The following is a 26,364-nucleotide window of genomic DNA, read 5'->3' on the forward strand; positions in this document are numbered from 1 at the left end:
TATATCCCTAATTAATAAGCCAAAATCCACTAAAATAATATTATATATGCCCATTGGATAACTTAGAAAATGACTCCAACTTAACAAATATGATTTATGTATTGATACTAAGCACTATCCAACAAAATATGCTTTATATTTTCTGTTCCAAATGGTATCCACAACATTCTGTTTTGAAAACTTATAATCAATTAGTTAAGTCTTCTAAATGTGTGTGTGATTAGTGTTACTTTGGATGCTTATTGGAATGGTCGAACAAGAGTCTAAAGGTGCATGGATGAAGCAGCTGAACATTAATGTATACTGTGATATTATTATTATTATCTTATATTTCACTCACTGGTTTCATGATGAATATATACTTTGCATATAGAAACAAAGTGCACCACTAGTTGGCAAGAAAATTAGTCATATCAATTTGTAATCATAATATAGAAATTCCAAGTATGTATTAATAAGATTTTAAAGAAAAGAGTTACATGTTGATGTTTTCGAGCCAAATGATACCAACTTTCATTGCATTTCTGTTTACAATTCTGAAATCATAAGAAACAGGACTTATTTTGTTGGTGTTTTTAGTCTTCAAGATGCAGAAACTGGAACAAAACATAGCCGCTGCTTATAATACACAGTTTGTATGTGGAAAAGCTGTGGGTAGTCCAGCATTTCACTCAAACCTGCATTCAGAGTCAAGACAATCACCATATGGCTATGAACATTCTTTAAGACATTCTGTCGAACACTTGGGGGGCACCATTATCAACTAAGGTTTCCAAACCAATGAAATAACTAAAAAGCAACAATCTATGAGCTTACTTGAGAAGTGAAGTACTATAAAACTCGGAAAACGAAATCTAACAAGAGAATTTAGCGCTTACCACAATCAGGTTTCTGTTGTTCATATTGGAATAATCTCATCTCCTTGTCTGATTCAGTTATAAACGTATTAGCATGACACATCCAACTTTAGACGTTGAGAGGATTATTTGACAAATCTTCTAATCATGAGAGCTTTTGTTCTTTGCGATAGTTAATGCCTTAATGGTGAGGGGCAGCGTTGTATTTAATGAGAGATTTCGCCTCGGTCCCTCCTATTCATTTAGAAAAGAAAATTAATTTCAATTTATATAAATGTCATAGATAAACTGATAAAGAGTAAATTTTATTATTAATTGAAATATGATCTCTATACCTATATATTCATAATAATTTAAATACTTTTCATGCATATTGTATTTATTCTTCCTCGTCGTTACTCCAAGTGGCTTTCATCTTTCGGTTCATCCAATGGAAAAAGTAGCTGCGCTTTCCTCAATTGATGGTGAAAACTACTTCAACTGCATGCGAGGTATCCTCTGGTTATTGTATTTCACCCTAATTTTTATTATTTATTTAATTAATTTTGAAAAGAATATTCAGATTCTATATATGCCCAAAGCAGCTCTTTGCAATCATTAACTTTTAATTTATTTTCCAATGCTACTATGTCAATGACCAAGTCCCATGAAATTAACAGTTTGATTTTGAGGTATTTCCATGTTCTATTCTTTTGTTTTTGCTCATTTCAAGCTATATTGGGTCATAGTAATCAATCATGTGAAATGATTAACTGCTGATAATATATGGTCTGTAACATGCTCAAATTTTTATCAGATGGAGATTGGAGGGTGTAGTTTGCTGTAGTTATAACGGTTATCATGGTCACCCATAGTTTATGCCCACCCTTTGCTTGACTTACTCTCACTAGTCACTAGGTTTTTTATGTTACGTTTGGGTGAAACACGCACATGATTGAATAAACAGCCACCTTTGTTTGACGCACATTAAGTGTTTGATGATATGCTTAAGTGAACACAGGTAAGAATATGAGCCTATAAACCATCCTCTCGCACAAACTTGGGTTCAAACATGGTGGGGAAATATTTTATGAATAAACGGATATGGAAAATATGCTTGTTAGAAGCAAAATCATTAACTAAATTTCTGTCAGTTTTGAAGCATCATGATTCAGTGAAAGAGATTAGATTCATTGTTGTAAAGAGGAGTCTAGACAAGAAATGGTAGTAAATGACTAGATGGTTGTGGTCTTGTACCACCACTCATTGCTAGTTGATAGATTCTATTGAAGTGTCACTTATGTAATTTTATTTAATTACTTCTGTACTAAAGAAATAAACTGATGTAAGCTGCTAGAAAATAGGGCCTGATAAAATTATTTTAGATTGTTTTAAGAGAAATAGATAAATGAAATGTTTCACAATAATGTAAGAAGTAATGCAAAATCAAGGATGAATTAGTCACCCTCAATGCAAGGTGCATTGAACTTTAACATTGTCGTTTAATGTTATTTGTATGTTTTGACTGTGTCCGGGCCTTGCATGCATTGGTTAATATGATCTCCTAATTGTTTACAGATACTCTTAATTTCAGATCTTTTGAATTTACTTTTTCAAGATTACTGAGATGCTAAAGAATAGCATATCTGGTAAAGTTTAATTAGATTGTTGCTTTCATGTAGAAGGAAATTGTAAGTATCTCAAGATGGCTGCAAGTTCTTCGTCCAATTGCTTTCATGGTATGTGCTTTAAGGTTGGCTTGATATAGACAAGCATTAACCAAGCATTCTAATGTTGAAACCTATTATTATATCCCTTTGACTTCTTGAATACAAGACACTAAGGCCCTGTTCATTGTTTTTCCCTAATAAATGATGCTTAAACACATTTGAGAAAACCATGACACTCAAAGGAATGGAAGAAAAAAATGAGGGTAAATTTTTGAAAATTAGAACTTGATGGAGAAACATCTTCTTGATTTTCTCTATTAAGACATTCTTTTTGCATTATGTCATAAAGAAGCACCCACATATAGCTTTACTTGACTGAGTATTGTCTTCATTAATTGAATAAATTCAAAAAAAATAAAACTACACTTAATTATAAAAGGTTTTATTAGGTGTAGTTTTATTTTGAGGGCTTAGTAGAAGAAGTGATTTTTACTGACTTGTTTCCGTAAGTAATGATCATCCAATATGTAATTGCCATTCAAGGCTTTTGAAAAATCTCATCCCTCCGATATAAAATATTTACAACAGAAGGTTACATTTTCTATGTATAAATAGATGTGGCCTCAAAGAATTGATAGCACCTGTGGGTTTAGAAACCAAGCCCACATAACAAAACTTCTTTGTATAATTATTGTTATATTAGAAAATTTGTTTGGGTAAAAAAGGTTTCACCAAAGAACCAAGTATTCAGGATACTACTCAACCAATAACAATTACCAATAATGATGACAAATGAATCTTATAATTATGTTTAAGAATAATGATAAACAGTTATGCACTTTTGATTGAATACAATTAGGAAAGGAATTGAGTACTAAAAAACGTGGACATGAATGTCACAGTTTTCAAAGATACAGAATGGTTGAAATCATTGTAACTTATCTCCAGCGATTCTTGATACTGTCTTTGGAAGCAAAAAGGATACACCATTTGTAGTCCAACATCAGAATTTACATCCTCATGAAGAGCAAGTCAGAAATGCACGAATCACATACCATTGATGCATAGGAGAAAAATAGGTTATAGCCAACAATGAGTGCTTGGAAATAGAGTTAACCTTTATTATTTACTTGACATTAATATGGGTGTCTTTTGAATTCCTGCATGAATTAAAGTATATAAATATAAAGTTGAATTTTTTGAGAAGGATCCAAGCTAGGCTGTTGACAGTAACAAAACAACATACATGACTAGTTTTGAAATGTACTCTAAGAATTATTAAATCAAGGAACATGTATTTACCTCTTGTTTCATCTTTATAATGGAGTTGATATCCTCCCCTGCAGCATAAAACAGGCCAAAACTTGTTTCTATTTCTCTTAGCTGTGGAGTTGTAGAATATCCATTGGTGAAAGTTGTTATTGCTGGGCAATACTCAATGCACAAAGTATCCAATAATGGGAATGAAAAATCCTCCTTCCCGAAGCTAAACCCCTTAAGACATTGAAGACTTCCAAGTACTAAGGACTTTAGATGAGGTAACACAATCTCTTTCATTTTGCCATCAGTTCGTTCCTCCTCTTCTTCTACAACACCACTTGCATCTAGGGATGAAAGTGGGTCCAAACCCGGACCCGATGGACCCGGACCCGGAAAACCCGGAACCGGTTAACGGGATTTTATAGAACCGGAAACCGGACCGGTATATAGGAACCGGTTCCGGTTCGGTTCCGGGTATGGTTCCGGGTAAAGTGGGTCTAGAACCGGAAAACCCGGAAACATCAAAGTGGGTAGGTTGGAACCGGATAAAGTGGGTTTAAACCCGAAAAACCCGAAAAAAACCGGAATTTTTGGTAATTACTTACAACTTAGTGGGTTGAACTTTGAAAATTTTCATATTGATATCTCCACTTTGGGGGGCTGTAACTTATTGAATACGAAACCACAATTAACAAAATTAGAGTCCAAAATCATGTACAAAGTCTAAAATACACTCTGGAAAAACCCTCATGTCAATCCGAATTTAAACGAATGAGATATACCTGTGTTAATATTTTCACATAATACAAAGTACAAAAACATTTTCAGTTTTGATATCCCGACTTCGGAGGACTGTAAATCATTGAATGTTAAACCAAAAATGACAAAATTATAGTCTAAACTCATGCACAAACTGTAAACTAGAAGTTGAAAAAAAACCACATGTCAATCCGACTTCAAACGAATTAGATATGCATGCTTTAAAACTTTCACCGAATACAAAAAAACTAAAAAACTAAAAAACTAAAAACTTTCAGCTTTGGTATCTCAACTTTTGAGGACTGTAAGTCAATGAATATAAAACTAAAAATGAAAAATTTATAGTCTAGAATCATGTACAAACTCTAAACTACATGTTGGAAAAAACCGTATTTCAATTGGAGTTGAAACGAATAAGATATACATCTTGTAAACGTTTCACAAAAAGTGGTTCCGGCCCTAAAAGTGGTTCCGGTTCCAAAAACCGGTTCCGGATTTTAGACCCGGTTTACCCGGACCCAATGGACCTAAACCCGGATTACCCGGAACCCGGATAAAGCCAATTTTTAAACCCGGAACCGGACCCGGTTCTATATATTCCGGTTCTAACGGGTCCGGTTCCGGTTCGGTTCCGGTTCCGGTCCGGTTTTCCGGTTCTAAATCTCATCCCTACTTGCATCCTTAACAATTACCTCTTCAATATGCTTGCAGTTCTCTATACGAAGCTCTTGGAGTTGCAATAGACTACCAGCCATGAAACTAGTAAATACATGTTCTAACCTATCACATCCCCATATATCGACTCTTGTTAGGTTTGGAAACTCAAATACTGTCCATTGATTGCTCTTCCATATATACCTCAGACCACATAGATAATTCAACTTCATTTCTCTGAGGTTTTGAAGATTGAAAAGAGTAGTAGTAGTAGTAGTAGTAGTTTGTGACGATTCATCAAAATCACTACCACTACTACAATTACTATTTTTATTTCTCCCTGCAGTTTCAAATACCTCCTCTACCTCCCAACATGAGAATACAGTTATCTTTTCCAGCTTTTGCAGTTGCAGCAACTCACGGGATGGAATAATCTTCTTAACATAACTGTTTATGTTTACATCTAACTCGATCAAGTTATGAAAAGACCAAGGCATCCCGTATGAGCTGGGGTATGGTGTCTGCAAGTCCAATAAAGAAAATGTAGGCATATGTTAAACAAAAGCATTTGAAATATCATATATTGTACTAATTTGAACAATATACAAGAGATTATAATTATTAATCACGATAGTACTTGATTATAAATCCAACTAAAAGTTATTCAATTCATGGATTACTATATTTGATCTCATAAATTAAGTTAGATATGCAGAATACGTTCTGGAAAATTTTGATTCAAGTTGCAACAAAATATTAGACCGAAACTGGTATCATTTTGTTTTAATACTTTTACTTGGCCTCATGGTTTCTTAATTTGATGATGCCATATATATATATATATATATATATATATATATATATATATATATATATATATATATATATATATATATATATATGGGTAAAGTGAATATACCTAACAACCTTATATAAGCTTAGGTATCTAACCACATTATACTACATTGTTTTACATTATATTTCCATTGCAATCGTGTAAGGTTCTTAAAGTTCAACCCTTAACTTGATTTACTTCCAAGATTTTCAGATATTCACCATTATATTCTTCCTACACCATTTGATTCGTAACGGTAGTATATGAAGCCCACCAGGGGGTCTCCGATAGAAAGAAGTCATTTGAAGGATTATAATGGTGAAAGTCCAAAGATTTTGGAAACAATCAAGTTATGAGGTTGAATTTTAAAAACTTTGGGTGATTACAATGCAAATATGATATAAAATTACGTAGTATGATGTGGTTAGGTATATATATATATATATATATATATATATATATATATATATATATATATATATATATATATACACACACACACACACACACAAGTAATTATACCTAACGATGTGCAGCAGTTGTGACATGAAAGTTAAGACCACATTCTCCAAGAGTATGTTTGCCTAATCCTGTGTGTATATACTTGAGTTGGGGGGCTGTGGACCCACCAGGTGCAAATACCAGCATTTTAGGACAATCAATGATCCCAACCGTATCCAATGAAGGACATAGGAATCCATTCATCCCCAAGAAGAAACCTTCCAGCTCAGGTAGATCCAATAGTACAATGGACTTTAGATGAGGCAAGACCACAACCTCCTTCGATGACGATGATGATGCATTGTCTTCTTCCTTCTTCACAATCACTTTCAAGGCCTTGCAATATTTTATAGTTAACTCTTCGAGCTGTCTCATGCTTGCAAGTGCAGAGAATGTGAATATGTGTTCCAAACCCCTACAACATGCGATGTGCAATATCTTTAGACTGGGAAGCATAATTACGTTATTTAGCCTTGGAATTCCACCATTTCCTTCATCACAACCACTCTTTTCAAATAATTCCTTTATCCCATCACAAGACCTTACTGTCAGCACTTGAAGCTTTTGCATTTGTCCTGCTGCATAACATGGAATCACACTTGACAATACATCACACTTATGTATCTCTATCTCTCTAGCGTATTGGCATAAACTCCAAGAAGCGACACCTGCTTCTAAAAACTGCAAAACGCGTGGAAATTTGATGTAAAATTAAACTATATACTTACCAGAGCTTAATTGTATGTTACAAAACTACATACATATACACAACTGTGGTATGAGAAAACCAATTCAACATTTTAATTTTAATGCTAAATCAACACCAGTGTTCTCCATATGAAAAATACAGTTTCCGTTTTTTATAAATAATGCCAGGGTTCACTGAAGATCAAATAAATGACACACCACTCTACAACCAATAATTTTAGAATGCAAAATCAATGAAATTGAGAAAGCATATGTTTGTTTAGCACAACAAGCAGCTAAAAATACTCATATCTTCTAGTTGAAATAGCCAACTCAAAGGTTTTCTATCAATTTGGTTGATGATGAAATTCGTTTTGGGTAACATATTTTAAAGGGCTGTTGAATGATGTGCGTAAATTAAAGCAAAATCAGTTTCAAGCATAAATTAAATGATGAGAAGTGAATAATTTTCTGGGTGCTAATGGAGACCGGCTGGAACCTGGCCAACAGAACCAATTAAATGATTCATCAGGAAAACAAACATATAATATTGTGATAGACAATATTCAACCTTGCATAGTTCTCCATTAATACTTGTGTTTGAAACTGATAGTTAATTATGCATGATTTTGTTTGTAGCATGATGGCCCCTAATAGCTAAACTAAGTTACTATGTTGTCTAATACCTAACGCCTTCTTGGTTCTTTCTTGTTCAGATTAGAGAACATAAATGTGTTATCTTGGGTTTGATTTCAGTTCTTTTTTACAAACATGACACCTTTAGTATTTATAAAACCAAAGAATAACATTAAATAATATCAATATATTTTGATACGTATAATTAAAAAAAGTAGTACTAAATCATATTTGGCTTTGAAAAAAAAGACGACGAAAATGTATCATATGACCATTACAAATTCAATTGAATATATATTTGATAATATAATTAAATAAATTCATAAGTCAGATAGTAATAAAGCTTTAAAAATTAAATAGAATTAGAGGAGTAAAATGGAACATTCTAAGAGGTTGATTCTTTGGGTTAGTTACACAAAACACAAAACTCAAAAAGCACTTAGTAGAATAAAAATGGTCGACAGTATTTGACCTAAAAAGCTACCTTCTCTAATGGTAAAAAAAAAAACATTCTAAGAGGTTGATTCTAAAGAATTGATCTCTAAAAAAACCTTCAATTAAAGATACTCTAAATATGAGAACTTAAATATATAAATGGTTGAAATTCTGGCTATAATGGATGCAATAAAAGTTTAAATCTCTTGTAGGTGATTTGGTGATTTTCATAGAATATTGCAAAGAAAAATGGATGTTAACAAAAAAATTAAATAAATACTTGTATATGTACAAAACATACCTCAAATTGATCAAGTGAAGCAGTAGCTGTAGTGGTATTGTTGAAAGATATTGTATTGCTCCCATCCTTGGTACCACCTCCACCAATACACTTCAGATTCTTCATGTATCTTATAATGAGAGAATCAAGCTGAGGGAACAAGATGGTGCTTGTGCGGGTAGATGTATTCATTTCTTCATCCTTGTCATCTTTGTTTGAAACAACTTCTTCAATACCATAACATAGTTCTATCTCGACTTTCTTTAGGTTGGAAAGAAATTTAGCCATGAGAGGTGAAAACAAGTACTTAATGCTTTTGCAATTATAAATACTTATATTTGTGAGGTTGTGGAATGGTGATTCTGATTGCTGTTTTGGAAGAGTGATGAATTTATTCCAATTGCTGCACTTCCACACATGACTCATGTTGTCCATATCACTTACATACAATTCCTGGAGGTTGGGAAGTATAATAGGCGGTTGTTGGTTATGGTGAGTTGTTACCAATTCACTAGTCGTTGGACTCTCTATCTCAAACACCACCTCCACTCCTCCATACTTCTCCAATTTGAGTTTATGGAGGTTATGAAAAGAGTGCATGAGACAGGATGGGAATACATTAGAAATACAGCTAGTAGTAACTTGTAATGTCTCTTCCTCTGACAGAATATCAGTCTGCAGACATATATTTCAACAAAAAATGCAGCTAGTAACATGAGTACCGAATTGTGTTAATACTTTATATTCACACTTAGAATTTTGGATTTGCAAAAGATTGTTTTAATTTTAGGTAATTTTTCAAGAAACATTTGCGAATGATGGAAATTGTCAAACAAGAAACAAAGTTTAGTTTGAAATTGAGTTAATAAGCAACCATAGTCAATTAAAGGGTTAAGTATGCCAAATTTATATGCCCACCAAAGAGACACATAATTGTTTCCAAACAACCTAAGTCCCTACGCTTTTAAGTATCACCCTTTTTGATTGGATAATTAGGAATAAGAAGCTGCAACTGATACCCCTAATTAAATTTTAAATAAAAAAAAAAAAAACAAAGATGAATGGGTTCAACCATATTACCATCCCAAACCATCTCCTCTATAAATCCACACCCCTTCCCATGTTGGAAGTACCGCCCCAACTCTCCCTTCCATTTGTTGGAACTTTGTTAAATGGAAAACACCCTCTTTGGGATTTGTTCCACATTGGAAGAAAGAGGAAACTTATACTCCCTTAAAAAGCTTCCTACTAGTTGTTTACTAATTAGATCAAAGGCTTGGATTAGAGGGAATGGGTTGGATTTGGTGATTGGGCTAGGCAAATTGGTTTTGAAAGCTTATATTAATATATATATATATATATATATATATATATATATATATATATATATATATATATATATATATATATATTTAATGGTCAAGATTGGCCTTGGGCCTTGGGGTCTCATTGAATAGTTACAATATTTTATATATATTAATTCCGATTTGACTTTTATTATATATTAAAAATCTGTTAAATTCGTTTTAACTGTTTTGACAGTTATTTTCGGTTAGCAGTTTTTGAGGGAAAAAACCTGGCAATCTATATGTATAAATAGATCACCAAAGACCAGATTTCAGGTTAAGAAAAATTGCATACAGATTCCTCTTATGATTTCGTACTCCAAATACAATGAAGGGAACATAGAGAATTTCATCAAAATCAAGAGAAGTTCTTAGTTGATTGTTGTATCCTCTAGACAGATCCCTACCAGGGAAATTTCTGTCTTAGAACACTGCAATTTGCAGGCCTCAATCTACATAATTTCGTTTTTGTGTTTCTGTTGTAAGCATAAACCATCAAATATGTTTTCTGTAAACTGATTCTTATATATATATATATATATATATATATATATATATATATATATATATTTCAATTTCGTTTGTTTTATTTTTGTTAATCTTGTTGATTGTATACTTTTGTCATAACACCATTTTCATCAACCAGATCCAGACCCACTTGGACCAGCTGTTTTCAAGATAATCTCTCTACAATGTAGAATTTTATCAATTTGAAGTACAAAATCATTTAACGTGCTATCAAGATCAAGAAAACAGAAGAAAGGAATTTATATTGGCTTGTAGCTTCGGCTCTCATCTATCTTAATATGTTGGTTGAGTTTAAGCTGAATCGATTTCAGCATTTAAGATATCTGGTCTAAATCAAGGTATATAGAACATAAATAGATGATGGTACCTAGAACAAACCATGGCTGTTGTAAAGAGGCTACATAATTTGTAGTGCTTTGTATACATTGTATTCCATTTTTTTTTAATATGAGTTGGGATTGATTTATGGTATGAATTGTGGGTTGTTTAATGACTTTAATCTAATTTGGGGTTTATTTGTGTAATGATTAGAGTTTATTTTTGTTATGAATTCTTGGGTTTTTTTCAGGTATTTTTGTTCTTTGCATCTCCGACATGCTTTTTCCGTGGCATGTTGATCAAAAGTATTTTTGTTGTCTTTTAATCCAACTAATGGTTTGTGTGCTTCAGTTGGGTTTTTTACATTTTGGGTTTTTGAATTCTTGGAATTTTATTATTATTATTGGAGATGGTCTTATGGAAGCAATTTAAGATTAAGACAGAGGTCCTTATTATTAAAATAAAATATTAATATATGTAATAATACTAAAAGAAAAAGAAAAAATTGAAGGGAAAAACAGTCCTTTACATTAAATTTATCAAAAAAAAAAAAAAAAAAAAAAAAAAACAGTAATGACGTTAGGAGAAAAAAATGTGATGGATTTGCCAACTATAAAAATATGTATACTACATGGACCAAATTTATATGTCTACATAATAAAGTATGTCAAACTTTACCATTGTGTTATTTTTTTACTAAAAAATCATAAATGACATTTATAACAAATAAAGTTACAAAATTTTAGTAAGCATTTGTTATGTTTTAAACTATTTTAAACTTGTTATAATAATCCTCTAATTAAAAATCATATGTTTTAGTCATTTTATAAATAAATGAGTTGGTCACATTTATACATGAATTGTTTCGCAAACATTACTTCAAGTGTTTTGTCGGTTAATGGTTAGTAACCTTATGTTCCAATTGTGATGCCCAATTTAAGTCATCCCATCCTTTTTTTATATAAAAGAAAAGCTTAGTCCTTAATCATGTAAGAAAGTTCAATTGAAAGTCATACCTGCTCTTGCACTTGGTTACTCTCTACTAATTCGTTGTTTTGCTTGTTTTCACCGGAATCCCTTATATTCATTTCCATAAGTGCTCTCAGATCAAAACTGGTGGTGGAAGGTGTGAATACATTTCTAAACCTCTCACATGTTTCAATACTTATGCTTTCAACAGCTTGAAAGCCATAGACGAGGGGACGAGAGTTATATGCACCTTTTATCCTCCACACCACTCTTAGATTCCCTAAGTTCACCACTTTGATGCTTCTTAAGCTGCTAATCTTGTCTTCTTCACCAATTGCACCATTACAATCCAAGTCGATGTTGAATAACGGTTCAATGGAACCACAATTCTTAACTTTAAGTTCTTCAAGATGATACAGCAGAGACATGGGATTGCACGAAAATAGATTCACAAGGTTATGGCAATTATTCACTTCAATCTCTTTCAATTTAACTTTCTCATCTCTATTAAGTTCCCAAGGCCATATTTCCTTTAAGTTCTCCATGTCATCAATTTGAAGTGTCTCCAACTTAGGAATCACAACCTGCAAAAAATCACCCTTTAATAGCCACATCCAAAAATAATACATTACACAATCAAATTACAAGTACATTTTCAAACTTTTAGTATAAAAGATTATTTAAATTGTATTGCATAAAGCATGTATATATCTACCTCTCCCTTAAACAAAGTAGATGTTTCTAGTGGAAAAATGCGTGTGAAACCTGGAATGCCCTCAAGTTTCAAATCTATGAGTTGTGGTAACTCAATTTTGTTGAGATTAAGGCACAAACCTAATAGCTTCGGTAGTCCACCCAAAGATAAAAATTTCAGCTTGGGGAATGTAATTGTTTCTTTTCCACTACCCCCAGTCCCATTATGTATGATTTCTTCCATATTATCGCACTCATAAACTTCCATATGCTCAAGATTTGACAAAGTGTTTGCAACACAGAGTTTGAAAAGGTATCTCAACACCGCACAACCAGAAATGACAAGGACTCTTAAATTGCATAATGAAGAGGATTGATAAGAATTTGAAGATATTACCTCAACATCTTCAAGATCAGTCATGTCATCTACACTTAAACAAAGCACCACAGTTTTCACAAACAACTCATTAAGTTTCGAGTCTAGTATGTCACCTTTGCTGGTCACTAACTGCAACGTGTTTTCATATGGGTGACTACTCTTACTGATATATCTATCTAAACGGCGTCCCACTGATATCTTGAATCGTTCAAGATTCTTAAATGACACATTCTTCATTTGATCCTTGTTATTAAGGAACTCTAATTCTAATGCGAAAAGGCTGCTTGAACGCTTTGACAACTCATTGTAGTTATCATCTATAAGACCAGATGAATTTCCAATATAAAGTTCTTCAAGTTTGATCAAATTTTTCAAGACACTCTGTTCTATACAAAGACCATGAGAACATCTCAGATCAAGTAGCCTTAATTTCTTTAAGTTTCCAATTGTCAAAGGTATCCGATCAATTCCAGAATCAACAAAGCTGAGCACTTCCAAGTTCAACATATTTCCAATACATGAGAAATCAAACATTCTTAATGAACATGCATGAAGTTGAAGCACTCGAAGGTTTATTGAGAATTGAGGTGATGAAGGAAGTAATGGATACTTCATTTCATCGTAAGATATTATCTGAAGCTTTTCCATTCCTTTATAAAAGTCTTGAGGAAACCTTAGCCACTTATCTCCATGCATAAGTTTCAAAATCGTTAGATTTGGGAAATTAAGGTCTCTTGGAAACTCAGATATACTCTCACATGATAATGAAATTGCTGTGCAAGAGTCGGTCATATTATTTTCAATAAAACCATGCATATTACCATGGCTGACAATTGAAGCATGCTCGACTTTACAATACATATCTAAAACAAAATCGCGCACCAAATCGTGAATCTTGATGTACCCAACATAATTACTTTCAATTAACAAATTTGAATCCATGAGTCTCTCAATACAAGAATACAACCTCGTTCTTGCCTTTCTAATGGTATACACTTTTTTGAATAAATTTAATCCCCACCCATATCTCACTAAATCCTCGGTAGGGATATCAAAGTCTTCGGGGAACAAACCGCGAAGCAAATAAATGGCTTTGGTCTCCTCATCTTGGAGATTGCGGTAGCTCATCTCGAAAACTTCATTTGCAACATTTTCAGTTTCATGGTCCTCTAAACGGGAGAGTGCATCTTTCCATGAATCCTTGCTTTTATATCTAAGAGTTAGGGCCATGGTTTTTATGGCAATGGGTAAACCACAACACTTCTTTACTATATCTACCCGTATCTGATGAAGCTCCCGATCATAAATTTCTACGAATTGGAGGAACAAATTTTGTGCTTCTTCTTCTTCTAAGACTTTGACATTGATAATTGAATTATCTTTAACTCCCATCATTGTGCAAATATCTTTCTTTCGTGATGTCAATAAGACCTTGAAGTTGACACCTTGATTTGGTAAAGAAGTACTTAAACCGATATCTTCTAGATCAACAAATTGCCAAACATCATCAAGTATTATGAGGAACTTATTCTTACCCCCATCAGAGTTGTCATTAAACCATTTACGAAGTTTATCTGCTCTGGCTGATTTAGTGCTTTCACTTAGGTCTATACGAAGGTAGTCTGCTACAGCTTTCTGAATAGCAATAGGGTCTGTCTATTCGCCTACAACCGCCATAACAATATAATTGAACATTTTCCTCTTTTCCACAACGTCTTTTATCCTTTTCATCATCGTGGTCTTCCCCACACCGCCCATCCCACATAAGGCTACCATGTGACCTTTGTGGTTTGATCCAAGTGCTTTTAGTGCTTCTTTAAAAGTCACCTCTCTTGACTGGAATACATTGTGTTCAATTGATGGGGTGGAGGTGGATGCCTTCATTGAATAGAGTACTTTGCCCAGAGGAATGGGATGATCAGTCCAAGTAATTAGAGAGTGTCGTCTCATCACACTATCAATCTCCTCAATTATATTGAAGGCATTCTTCCCTACGTTGTGCCTAATCTTTAAATTAAAGCAACTAGCGACTTCACCAAGAACCTTTTCGGATTTTGCCATGATTTTTCCTACATCTTTCAACCAACCCTCGACATAGGTTGGAACCTCAAGATGATTACTAGTATTTCACATCATGTGTTCTTCAACGCTGAATCTTGTAGCATTTAACTCAAGATGATTGAGTGTGCCAGAACTGTCCTACGGATTCCACTAAAGTGTCCACAACCGGCACTGATCTTGTGACCATCGAACAATTTCAGATTTGTTTATATTTTTTTATTAGTATATCTGCTTGAACATACAAGAAGTAGATATGGTGTTTTTTTTCTCCAGATCTGGTTAGAAACACATATTGGGATAATTTATTTGGTAGGAAAGTTTTGTTTTTGGCAAATGGATTTGTAATATGATTGTAGATCTATCTCTGTTGCGGATGATTTTTTGATATCTATGAATACATATTGTGAAATATTTATGTTGATGATTTTTAATATTTAGATCTCACATAGTTCATGAAATAGTATGATTAACTTCCTATTGGTATTTTGGCTAGATCTAAAACCTGTCAAGTTAACTGTGTTTAAGCCTAATTTAAAAAATGGGTTGTAGAGGTGTGTCGTTACTTAATGAATAGTTTACACAAGTTGCTATTGGGATACGATAACTTCTAATTGACCTGGAGAATAGTTATTTGTATTTAATAATACATATAATTAAAAATAGAATCAAACAATCAGCAGCTTTTTTATAGATAAAAAGAATAAATTAAGTAATAGAATATAGAAAAGTGTCATCGTAAATACTACGAGACACATAAATACTACCAGACACCTAACTCATAGGTTTCATAATTTTTATATTTACACTGTTCAAGCTTGAAACTCATATTAATTTAACAGTTATACATTTACAGCAATGTTGATGTTAAATTTGATTGGTTGAATTTGATTGATATGATATTTGTTATTTTGAGAGCCTATAATCATAATATCTCACCAATTAATGTAGGAGAAAGAACCCTTATGTCTTGACAAAATTGTAAGAATGCTCCCTGTGGTATGTTGATAATTGCTACTTTAGGCCAAACAAGTTTGGACTAACACTAATAGTCCAAAAATTTCAATTTATTGCGAGTTTGGTCCAATTTATTTAGAAAAGACAATTTTTCCCCTTATTAGTTAATTTTCCATTTTTATTTTCTTATAATAATTAAATATAAAACAAAAATAAAATACCCTCCCTCTCTCTCTCACACACACACATGTTGAAGGAGATTAATAAGACGAAATTCAATTAAAGAAGCTTAAGAAAAGGATGCATCTCCTCAATCGGAAATCCACCACAATTCTCATGCCATAAATCCAACTTCATCTGTAAAACCCGCCTTCAAGATTTGTACATCGATTGTGCCAACAGTGCCCGTCGGAAATCGGCCCTCCAGAATCCACCACCACCACCGTCGTCCTCTATATCATATGCTCCGAGACGACTTCGTCTCTACAAAATCTACGTTGACAAACACGAAAACAAAACCAACTCAGTTTGTCCTTCTTTTCTCAGTTTGTCCTTCACCGGTCGCCCCCTTTCTCAGATCTAAGTCCCACCCAAACAACGAGTTGAAGATCGGAGCTGCGGTGTGTGTGTATGTGTGTGTATGTATATGTTTTCGCTATTATGTTGTAAACTAGATGGATGTTTGTGTTGATTTGTGTATGTGTTCATCAGCTTTCATGTGTGTGTGTGTTCATTTGGTTTTGTGTGTGTATGTGTGTATTTATCTGATATGATATTATGTGTGTGTTCATTCGATCTGATTTAGGTGGAGATGGAGGTGGCGGATGGTGGTTGAACGGTGATAGTGGCAGAAGATGTTCTTGAGTGTTCTTGAGGATGAAGAAGAAGATGGGTGTGAGAGAAAGAGAGAGAGATGGAGAATATTTTCTTCATTTGTGCAATAAAAAAATGAAAGAAAAGAATACAAAGGGCAAAATCATCATTTGATAAAAATTAAAGCAAAATGGACCAAACTCGCAACCAAATTAAACGTTTTGGACCACTGGTGCTACTCCAAACCTGTTTGGCCCAAAGTGACAATTTTCGACATACCACATGGACCATTTTTGCAATTTTATCTTATGTTATTATTATTATTATTATTATTATTATTATTATTATTATTATTTAACAAACCGTCTAAAAATCACTTAATTTTATGTTAATCTATTTTAATTAAGTCAAACTAATATTTTGTTGACAAATAAAATGACTAATAATATTTTTTTTCAACTGATTTGAAATTAAAAGTTAAACCATAAAAAACTGAAACCATCAACCACTGCATCTGGAAACCATCCGCCGGAAGGGAATCAATAGCCATCTAGAAACCATCAGCTAAAAATAAACTATTCATCGAAACAAAAAAATTCATCGCCGCCGCATCGCGCAGGTACTTTACTAGTGTGTGTGTATATATATATATATATATATATATATATATATATATATATATATATATATATATACCCGTGCAATGCATCGGGATATAATTTTCTACAGTAAATGGATGGTTCGATTGATATATTATTTCCTTCCGAAAGTCAACCTTAAAAGGTATTAGCTATAGATTTTATGATTTTCTTGCATTATATGGTAAATCTTAGTGAGGTTACAAGATATAATAAGTACGAAATAATAAAAATAAATAGATTTTATGATTTCTTGCATTATTAGGAAAAACATTAGAATATTAATTTTCAAGCTTGTAAGTGGCCCATCATAATTATAAGACATTTTATTATAACTTTTAGCATTGTAATATGGTTAATTTTTGAAAAGCCAAAGGCAGTTAAGTGATTATAATTTTCTAAAAGATTGATCTTAACTTGTACAAACTTTCAAACAGAAAAACCCATACTCTAACAATAGCAATCGTTTAAAGAGCGATGGTCCTATAAAAAACTTTCAAATGGTTGTTTTTTCACTAATTAAAGTTTTCGTGTTCAAATATCTTTGGTAACTAATAGAGCGCATTATAAATGCAACGACTTCCATATACAATAACAAAACCTACAAGATATAGCCAAATTTTATTCATAATCATTTCACGTCAGAATATGATATAAACTTAATAGATGGGCAACAGTAGAGTTGTGCATGGGTCGATTTGGGTCGGTTTTGGATCCAAACCCAACCCAACCCATAAATGGTTGTTTCTGGTTTTTAGAACCCAATAGGATCTGTTTCTGATAGGTTCAATTTCGTGGGTTCTGAAGTCGGTTTGGGTGGTTTTTTGGTTTCTTGGGTTCAACCCATACACTCACGAGAAGATTTATACCCTCAAACCATCAGGATTGACAACTTTAGCATCACTTGTAAAGGCGACAAAGGGTGAGATGATGGTTTGATTTTCATTAGAAGATTTATAGACAATACCGGAGTTCGGGATATAAACTGTACGTGAAAAGAAAATTCATGATTCCAAATTTGAATTCGATAAATATAGGATCCGATTTAATATATACAGTTAAGAATTATTAGTTTGTTCAAGCACAATAGGATTGTTTTTTATGTTTAATAATATATACTATTCAACTTTATAGGTTAACCGATGGTTACATGAAGTGGAGAAAGAAATAAAACCTAAGATTTAGGAGAGTCGATTTATGCATTTTCTAATTGTATAGTATGCTATAAAACTTATACCTCTTAATGTTGAAGAATTATATATATATATATATATATATATATATATATATATATATATATATATATATATATATATATATATATATATATATATATATATATATATATATAGTAGTATGGTACTCGCACAATGCAATGGTCGGGGATTGGGGCGGTGGATGCTTGATGCTTTTTTTGATGAATGATTACGTAACAATTTAATGCGACAGGTGGCATTTAGTACGTTGTTTAGTTTAAAATAAATGTTTGTTGTGGTTTTGGTTTTGGTTAAAAATAAAAGTATAATGTTTTTTTAGTTTAAATATATAAGTACCTTGTTGGTTTGGTTTAAAATAAAAGTAAGTTGTTACTTTTGGATAAAGTTTAAGTATCTTAGTATGTTGCTCTCACTTTAAAAATAAATTTGCTGCTATTTTACATTAAAATGAAAGTAGGTTGCTCTTGGTTTGAAAATAAATTTGCTGCTATTTTACAATAAAAATAAAAGCTTGTTATGGTTTTAGTTTAAATAAATGAATGTGGTTGTCTTGGTTTGGTTGTATACGTAAAGCACGACTCATTGCTTGTTGGGGTTGGGTTTTATTTTATTGCAAATCTCGGAGCAAATTGTTATGATTAATGTTTAAATATAAATTAAATAATAAATAACATGAAACATATAAACGTGAAAGTATAGTAATCAGAATCGAAATTGGACTATAAATATTAATGATACCACAACAAGGACCAAAATTGAAACAATAGATCTTTTAGGACTAAAATTGCAAACAAAATATTTATTGGGACCAAAAATAAGAAAATTATACTCAATTGGGAAAAAATGTAATTTACTATCATATTGATAATCAAAAATTGAAATGGTAAATAACACTTAGACATCCACATTAAAACAAAAGCAAAATCAAATATAACTAATTCCATATGTGTCGAAATGGTTATAAACCAACATAAAAATCTTAAATCCAACCACAAACATAATTACTACCGGTCCTTTCATTTGGCAAACATTCAAATTAAGCAATTTTTTATCTTCCAAAAATTATTATAAAAAAGAAACACCAATAAAGTGTTGAAAAAAGTATACGATGGATTGTAGAGATGAACACTAATATTAAACAAAGGGTTTGCACCAATATTGAAAAAAGTACACGAATTGTAGAGATGAATGTGAGAGACAAATTTGATGGAGGGACCAAGATTGGGGGAATAAAGATGGAAAGTAATTATTTGATAAAATGGTTTCCTTTTATAAAACTTATGTTTCAACAAGTTGTATATTGTGTATTGAAGGGTAAGCATAAATTAATTGCATATGATGTAGTAGGTGTGTTACCTCGTAAATTTTAAGAGATGTCTAAAATCCTTTATATAATAATAAAGCTATATATATATATATATATATATATATATATATATATATATATATATATATATATATATATATATATATATATATGGGTAAAGTGAATATACCCATAAGGGTATATAAGCTTAGGTACCCAAACTCACCATACTATGCCATTTTGTATCATATATATATAGATTGTGATTATCTAATGTTCTTATAATTAAACTTCTAATTTGATTTACTTCCAAAAATTTTATAATTTTACATTTATCTTCCTCTCATATAATTTTCATTTCAAACTATAATATAAATAACCTAATAGATGTTCGGCAAAAAAATATGATGTAAGAGGAAGATAATAGTGAAATTTTGAAAATCTTGAAAGTAAATCAAGCTAGGATTGATGTTTAAGAATATTATAATGAATATATAAAAAAAATGACATTTTATGATGGGTTTGGGTACCTAAGCTTATATACCCTTAAGGGTATATTCACTTTTCCCTATATATATATATATATATATATATATATATATATATATATATATATATATATATATATATATATATATATATATATATATATATATATATATATATATATATAGTGTGAGAGAGAGAAAGGCTCAAATGTTTGTAGCAACTATTGTGTTCATTAATGTACCAATCGGTTTCTGGAAAATGCAAATCAACGACTACCTCTACCAAAAGAATTTTAATCAACCTTTGTCGGAACAAAAAATTTTTCTTAGGAATCAGGAGGATTAGGATTTATTAGATCGGCATGCACTTGGTGTTGTGAGATTATCCTTGGCAAATAATGTTGCTTACAACATTTTCCATGTGGAGAATACTCATGGTTTTATCAAGGAACTATATAACATATATGAAGAGAACAGTGTCAACCGAAAGCAGAAGTTCGGTTCAGAAAACAACATCAACCGAAAGCAGAAGTTCGGTTCAGAGAACAGTGTCAACCGAAAGCAGAGGCTCGGTTCAGAAAACAACATCAACCGAAAGCAAAGGTTCGGTTCAGAGAGCAAAAGAGACCAAAATTCTAGGTTCGGTCCCACTGATGATCAAAACCGAAAGGGTCACCTAGAATATCAAGTCAAGAAATCATCTCAGTCTAAATTCTCTCATTCTAACTCTTCTAATTCTTTCAATTATTTTTCCTCTCAACCTCATTCTAAATTCTATTCGGTTCATTCTCAAAAACCTAAATCTTCAACTGATCTGAATGGGAAATCAAAGGTTTCGTCAGTTAAATCAGAGTCCAAACCAAAAGCAACAAATCCCAATAAAATTAAAGTTTTCACCATAAAAAAGAAAGATGAAACAATGCTAATAAAGAGAACATATCTTGTTGACATCTCTCTTACTACTCCTGTTCCTGTAAAAGGCTCACGAGGACCCAAGAAACTTTGGGTTCCTAAATCTGCTTAATTTGTGCAGGTTATCAATGACGAGCAATTTGACGAAGAATGGTATATCGATAGTGGCTGCTCACGTCACATGACAGGAAGGAAGGAAGAGCTAAGGGAATTCAGGTCTCTTTCAAACGTGGAAATGTCAAGTTCGGGAACAACTCCTTCGGAACCATAAAAGGCTATGGAATGATTACAAACGGTGATTTCATGATTAGGAAGGTTGCATACGTAGAAGGACTACAACATAATCTCATCAGTGTATCTCAGCTTGTTGGAGGTACCGGTCTCAAGGTCTCATTCGATGATGAGGGTTCGGAAATAATTGAGAAGCAAACGAACAGGGTTATTCTCAAATCAGAGCGCAAAGGTGAAATGTTTCCCCTAAACCTCAAACCCATCAAAGGGAATCCAACAATCTGCTTGTTATCAAAAGCACAATCAGACGAAAGCTAGCTGTGGCACCAAAGGCTTTCTCATCTCAACTTTAAGGATATCAACAAACTTGTCACTGGAGGTCATGTTCGTGGTCTTCCATTGCTCAAGTACGATAGAGAACATTTGTGTGCGGCATGTGAAATGGGGAAGCAGAGTCGTCAAAGTCATCCATCAATCATAAACACTAAAGTTGTTGAACCACTAGAGTTACGTCATATTGATTTGTGTGGTCCATCATCTATCGAAAGCATCGGCGGTAGCAAGTACATTCTTGTGATTGTTGATGACTTTTTGCGTTTTACATGGGTGTTCTTTCTGAAGCTTAAATCTGAAGCGACTCACAAGCTAAAGATGTTCATCAAGCAGGTTGAAGTACAGCTGAGAAAATCGTTCGCAACATCAGGAGCGACAATGGGCTGGAGTTCAAAAATAAAGAATTCGAAGAATTCTTAGCAGAAAGAGGAACCAGTCATAACTTCTCAGCTCCCTACACACCTCAACAAAACGGAATTGTCGAGAGACGAAACCGATCTTTGTGTGAAGCAGCTCGAACCATGCTAAGTTTTGCTTCTTTACCTTTATATTTTTGGGCTGATGCTATCTCTGCAGCTTGTTTTACACAGAACAGGTCTTATCTCAATAAGCGATTAACGCTCACTCCTTATGAGATCGTCAACAACAGGAAGCCGAATGTTAAATTCTTCCATGTGTTCGGTTCCCAGTGCTTCATCTTCAATTCAAAAGAACATCGCAACAAGTTTGATGTCAAAGCCGATGAAAGGATTTTTCTGGGCTATTCTCTCACTTCTAAAGCGTACAGGGTATTAAACAAACGTTCGAGGAAAATAGAAGAAACGTATTACGTGACTTTTGATGATAGCTATGTCAAAAAGCTAAAGGCCAACGTAGACACAACTGGTGAAATCTTTCCTCAAACAGGTCAAGTCACAGTATCAATTGCAAATCTCTTTGAGAAGCTTGTCGAGTTATTTGATGAACCAGAGAAGGCCATTCACTCGGAAGCCAGTGCAGCAGACAACAAGGTAGATCATCTAAAGCAACTAGTAGAAGATGCTACAAGGCAAATGAATGAAGGAGTATCCAGTTCCAACAATTCTTCTCAACACAATGCACTAGTTGAGGGAGAGCACTCTGATACTGTAGCACCCGAACGCTCAACAGCACCCGAAGGTACTGTAGCACCCGAAGGTACTATAACACTCGAACGCTCCACAGCACCCGAAGGTACTGTAGCACCCGAAGGTACTGTAGCACCCGAACGCTCCACTGCACCTGAAGGTACTGCAGCACACGAACACTCCACAGCATCTGAAGGCACAGTAGCACCCGAACTCTTCACTACACCCGAAAGTCCCACTGCACCAGAAAGCTCATCATTCGAGGGGGAGAATGCCAATATGCTTTATGACGATGAAAGTCAATCCGAACCAGAAGAGATGGTAAACGCTGAATTGGATCCATCCTATGATCCAAATTACCCTCCTCTCGTCAAATGGACCAGAAATCATCCTGTCTCTCAAGTTGTGGGTAATGTTTCTGAAAAAGTTCTGACCCGATCACAACTTAAGGCAAAACAAACTTCCTTATTTTCAAAAGTAGAATTCTGTATGTTTAATTCCTTCATTTCAAAAGTTGAACCAAAGACAGTTAACACCGCTCTTGATCACTCCGATTGGGTTCAAGCTATGCAAGACGAACTGAATGAATTCGAAAGGAATAAAGTTTGGCGCCTCATTCCAACTCCTCAAAATGCATCAGTTTTTGGTCTCAAATGGGTATTCAGGAACAAAATGGACAAGGAAGGGAATATGATACGAAACAAAACACGTCTGGTAGTGAAAGGATACTATCAGGAGGAAGGAATTGACTATGAAGAGACTTTCGCTCCAGTTGCAAGGCTGGAATCTGTTCGAATATTTCTTGCCTATGTTGCACACAAAAACTTCGAGGTCTACCAAATGGACGTCAAATGCGCTTTTCTAAATGGAGAACTCAAAGAAACAGTCTACGTGGAACAAACTCCTGGTTTTATCAATGAGAAGTTCCCAAATCACTGCTATATTCTGGACAAGGCGGTTTACGGTCTGAAACAAGCACCTAGGGCCTGGTATGAAACACTAACAAAGTTTTTAAAGATGTCCAAATTCAAACAAGGTTCGGTTGACCCAACCTTCTTTCGTAAGAAGGAAGGTAACCACCTTATGAATGTACAAATTTACGTCGATGATATCATCTTTGGCTCAACGAATCCCAGCTTAACAGCTGAATTCAGAAAGCTGATGGAGACTAAATTTGAAATGAGCTCCATGGGTCCGATTAACTTTTTCCTTGGATTAAATATTAGACAGGGACCCGAAGGCATCTTTATCAACCAGGAAGCATACACCAAAACTCTTCTTGCCAAATTTGGTATGATGGGAGACTCAAAGGTCAAAGTTCCAATGGCATTTGGCACCAAACTCACACCTTCGCTGGAGAAACCGGCAGTTGACATTACGCTATACCGCCAGATGATTGGGTCCTTAATGTATCTTACTGCTAGCAGGCCTGATATCATGTTTTCCGTATGTTATTGTGCTAGGTTTCAGGCGAACCCACGAGAACCACATATGCTTGCAGTGAAAAATATACTCAGGTATGTGAAGCGAACTACCTCTCTCGGTCTATAGTATCCATCCAACTCAGGCTTCTTTGTTCAAGCCTTCTCTGATGTAGACCTTGGAGGATGTGGTTTAGACAGGAAAAGCACCACAGGGGGTTGCCAATTCCTTGATGGGAAGTTGGTCAGCTGGCAGTCAAAGAAGCAAACCTGCGTTTCCCTTTCTACAGCCGAAGCAAAGTACATCGCAGCCGCCTCTTGCACATCTCAAGTCATATGGATCCAAAGCCAGCTCAGAGATTATGGACTCAACATGAAAAAGATCCCACTATACTGCGATTCAGAAAGTGAAATTAGGATCTGTCAGAACCCAGTGCAACACTCTAAGACCAAGCATATAGCACCGAGGTATCACTTCATTAAGGATCATGTGGAGGATGGAAATGTCGAAATTCACTTTGTTCAAACCACTGATCAACTGGCCGATATCTTAACCAAAGCCCTACCTGAAGCAAGTTTCAATAAAATCCTTCATGGTCTAGGAATGATGGAATCAGAATCAGTACCAAAAACACCATCCCAAAGTTAAAAGTTAGAAGCGAAATGAACCGAACACTCGGTCTATTTCGGGTTCGGTTCACATGGGAACCGAAATGAACCGAACGTTCGGTCTATTTCGGGTTCGATCCCATTGCACATATTTTCGCTCAATCTCAAAAAGGTGTTGTCTATGGTTGTAAACTTTTGTAAAGCTGTTTTCCAAAAATCCAAAAATATTTTTTTTGAACCGAAATGAACCGAGCATTCGATCCATTTTGGGTTCGGTTCAATTTTTTATTATTATTTATTCTGTTTGGTTTTTCTCTTTTCAAAAACTTAAAATCTCCAAAAATATTTTTTTCTTCTTTCCTTCTTGTTTGAATATCGATGGGCCAAGTTTGGTTCTCACATTTTTTTTAATAGTTAAGCGTCCCTAGAAGCATGTTGTTGCATGTTATCCAAAGCCTCAACTGATTTTGAATAAAAGCCTTAATGACTAGGTATATACAAACCTTGTCTTCCCAATAAGGCTGCTTCATTATTCTAATCCTGAGCTACCTTACTCTTTTCTCATATGGGTTAAGAGTTCACTGCTTGGTCACTATTTTCAGCAGAGGTACTATCGTTTCTCTTCACCACCTTAATATAATTCTCCATCATATTTCGGTCTCATATCGTAACCCTTGAGACTCTTAGAATTAACCACTGAGGTTTATGGTTACACAATCTCTATGTTTATGATCTAAGCCTTGTGTCACTACGTGCTTAGTGAAACCCAAAATTCAATACCTAACACGAATTGACGGTCAACATGAAATCTCTTTTTGGTTGTGCGATTCTTATGAAATTGTTATTTACCATAACATTTCTTCCCTTAGAATCCAGTTTATTTTTTTTTGAGATTTCACCATCACACATCTTCAATAAGTCACTATATATATAATCCAGCCTACTTGTTCAACAGACCACATCGGTCTCACAGGTACTTCATTTAGTCTCGGTCTTATGTCAAGGCCCGGAATTCTAAACTGAAGCGAAAGCCACCCTTTTAAGCCTTATAAAAAGATTCCTTTCAACACTTCTTATAAAGTGATTGATCGTAATTCAGCGGGAATCCATACAGACACTTTAAGGTCTCTCTTGACCTTGAAGAAAGTGATTCGTGCCCGGGATCAACTGTTTTGTGTCTGTATTGACATCACAAATTCCCACATATATCTCGCTTTATTTCCTTATCTTTCACACTCTATGCACAAAAATCTTTGATTTTTCAAAAATATCGTTCGGGTCCATTATAATCTTATGTTTGGATGACAGCTATTTAACATATAAGATGCTGACTCAGCCGACAGAGTAACGGCCTCAATAGTGAGGTGACGGGCACGCGTGCAAAACGGAATAGTTCTTCTCTCTCATGCGTAATCATCGGGGGTGCCAACCATCGCGCTTCTGTCAAATCCGAAACCGTTTCATGTATCAAGAAGATTTGGAGGATGAT

The 26,364-nt window shown here is 33.9% G+C and overlaps 1 long non-coding RNA gene and 1 pseudogene across 1 annotated transcript; both read right to left on the minus strand.

Annotated features, from left to right (window-relative positions):
- Positions 1–450: 450 nt before the first annotated feature.
- LOC145028746 (uncharacterized) lies at positions 451–1,312 on the minus strand. The gene is made up of 3 exons (XR_013676162.1): positions 1,193–1,312; positions 879–1,091; positions 451–677 (listed from the first exon to the last, which is right to left on the minus strand). It is a non-coding gene; the product is annotated as an uncharacterized LOC145028746 (long non-coding RNA).
- Positions 1,313–3,293: 1,981 nt separating this feature from the next.
- LOC145029488 (uncharacterized) lies at positions 3,294–17,164 on the minus strand (annotated as a pseudogene).
- Positions 17,165–26,364: the final 9,200 nt, after the last annotated feature.

This window comes from Lactuca saligna, chromosome 2 (genome assembly GCF_052625555.1).
Source record: "Lactuca saligna cultivar CGN05327 chromosome 2, ASM5262555v1, whole genome shotgun sequence".
NCBI lineage: Eukaryota > Viridiplantae > Streptophyta > Magnoliopsida > Asterales > Asteraceae > Lactuca > Lactuca saligna.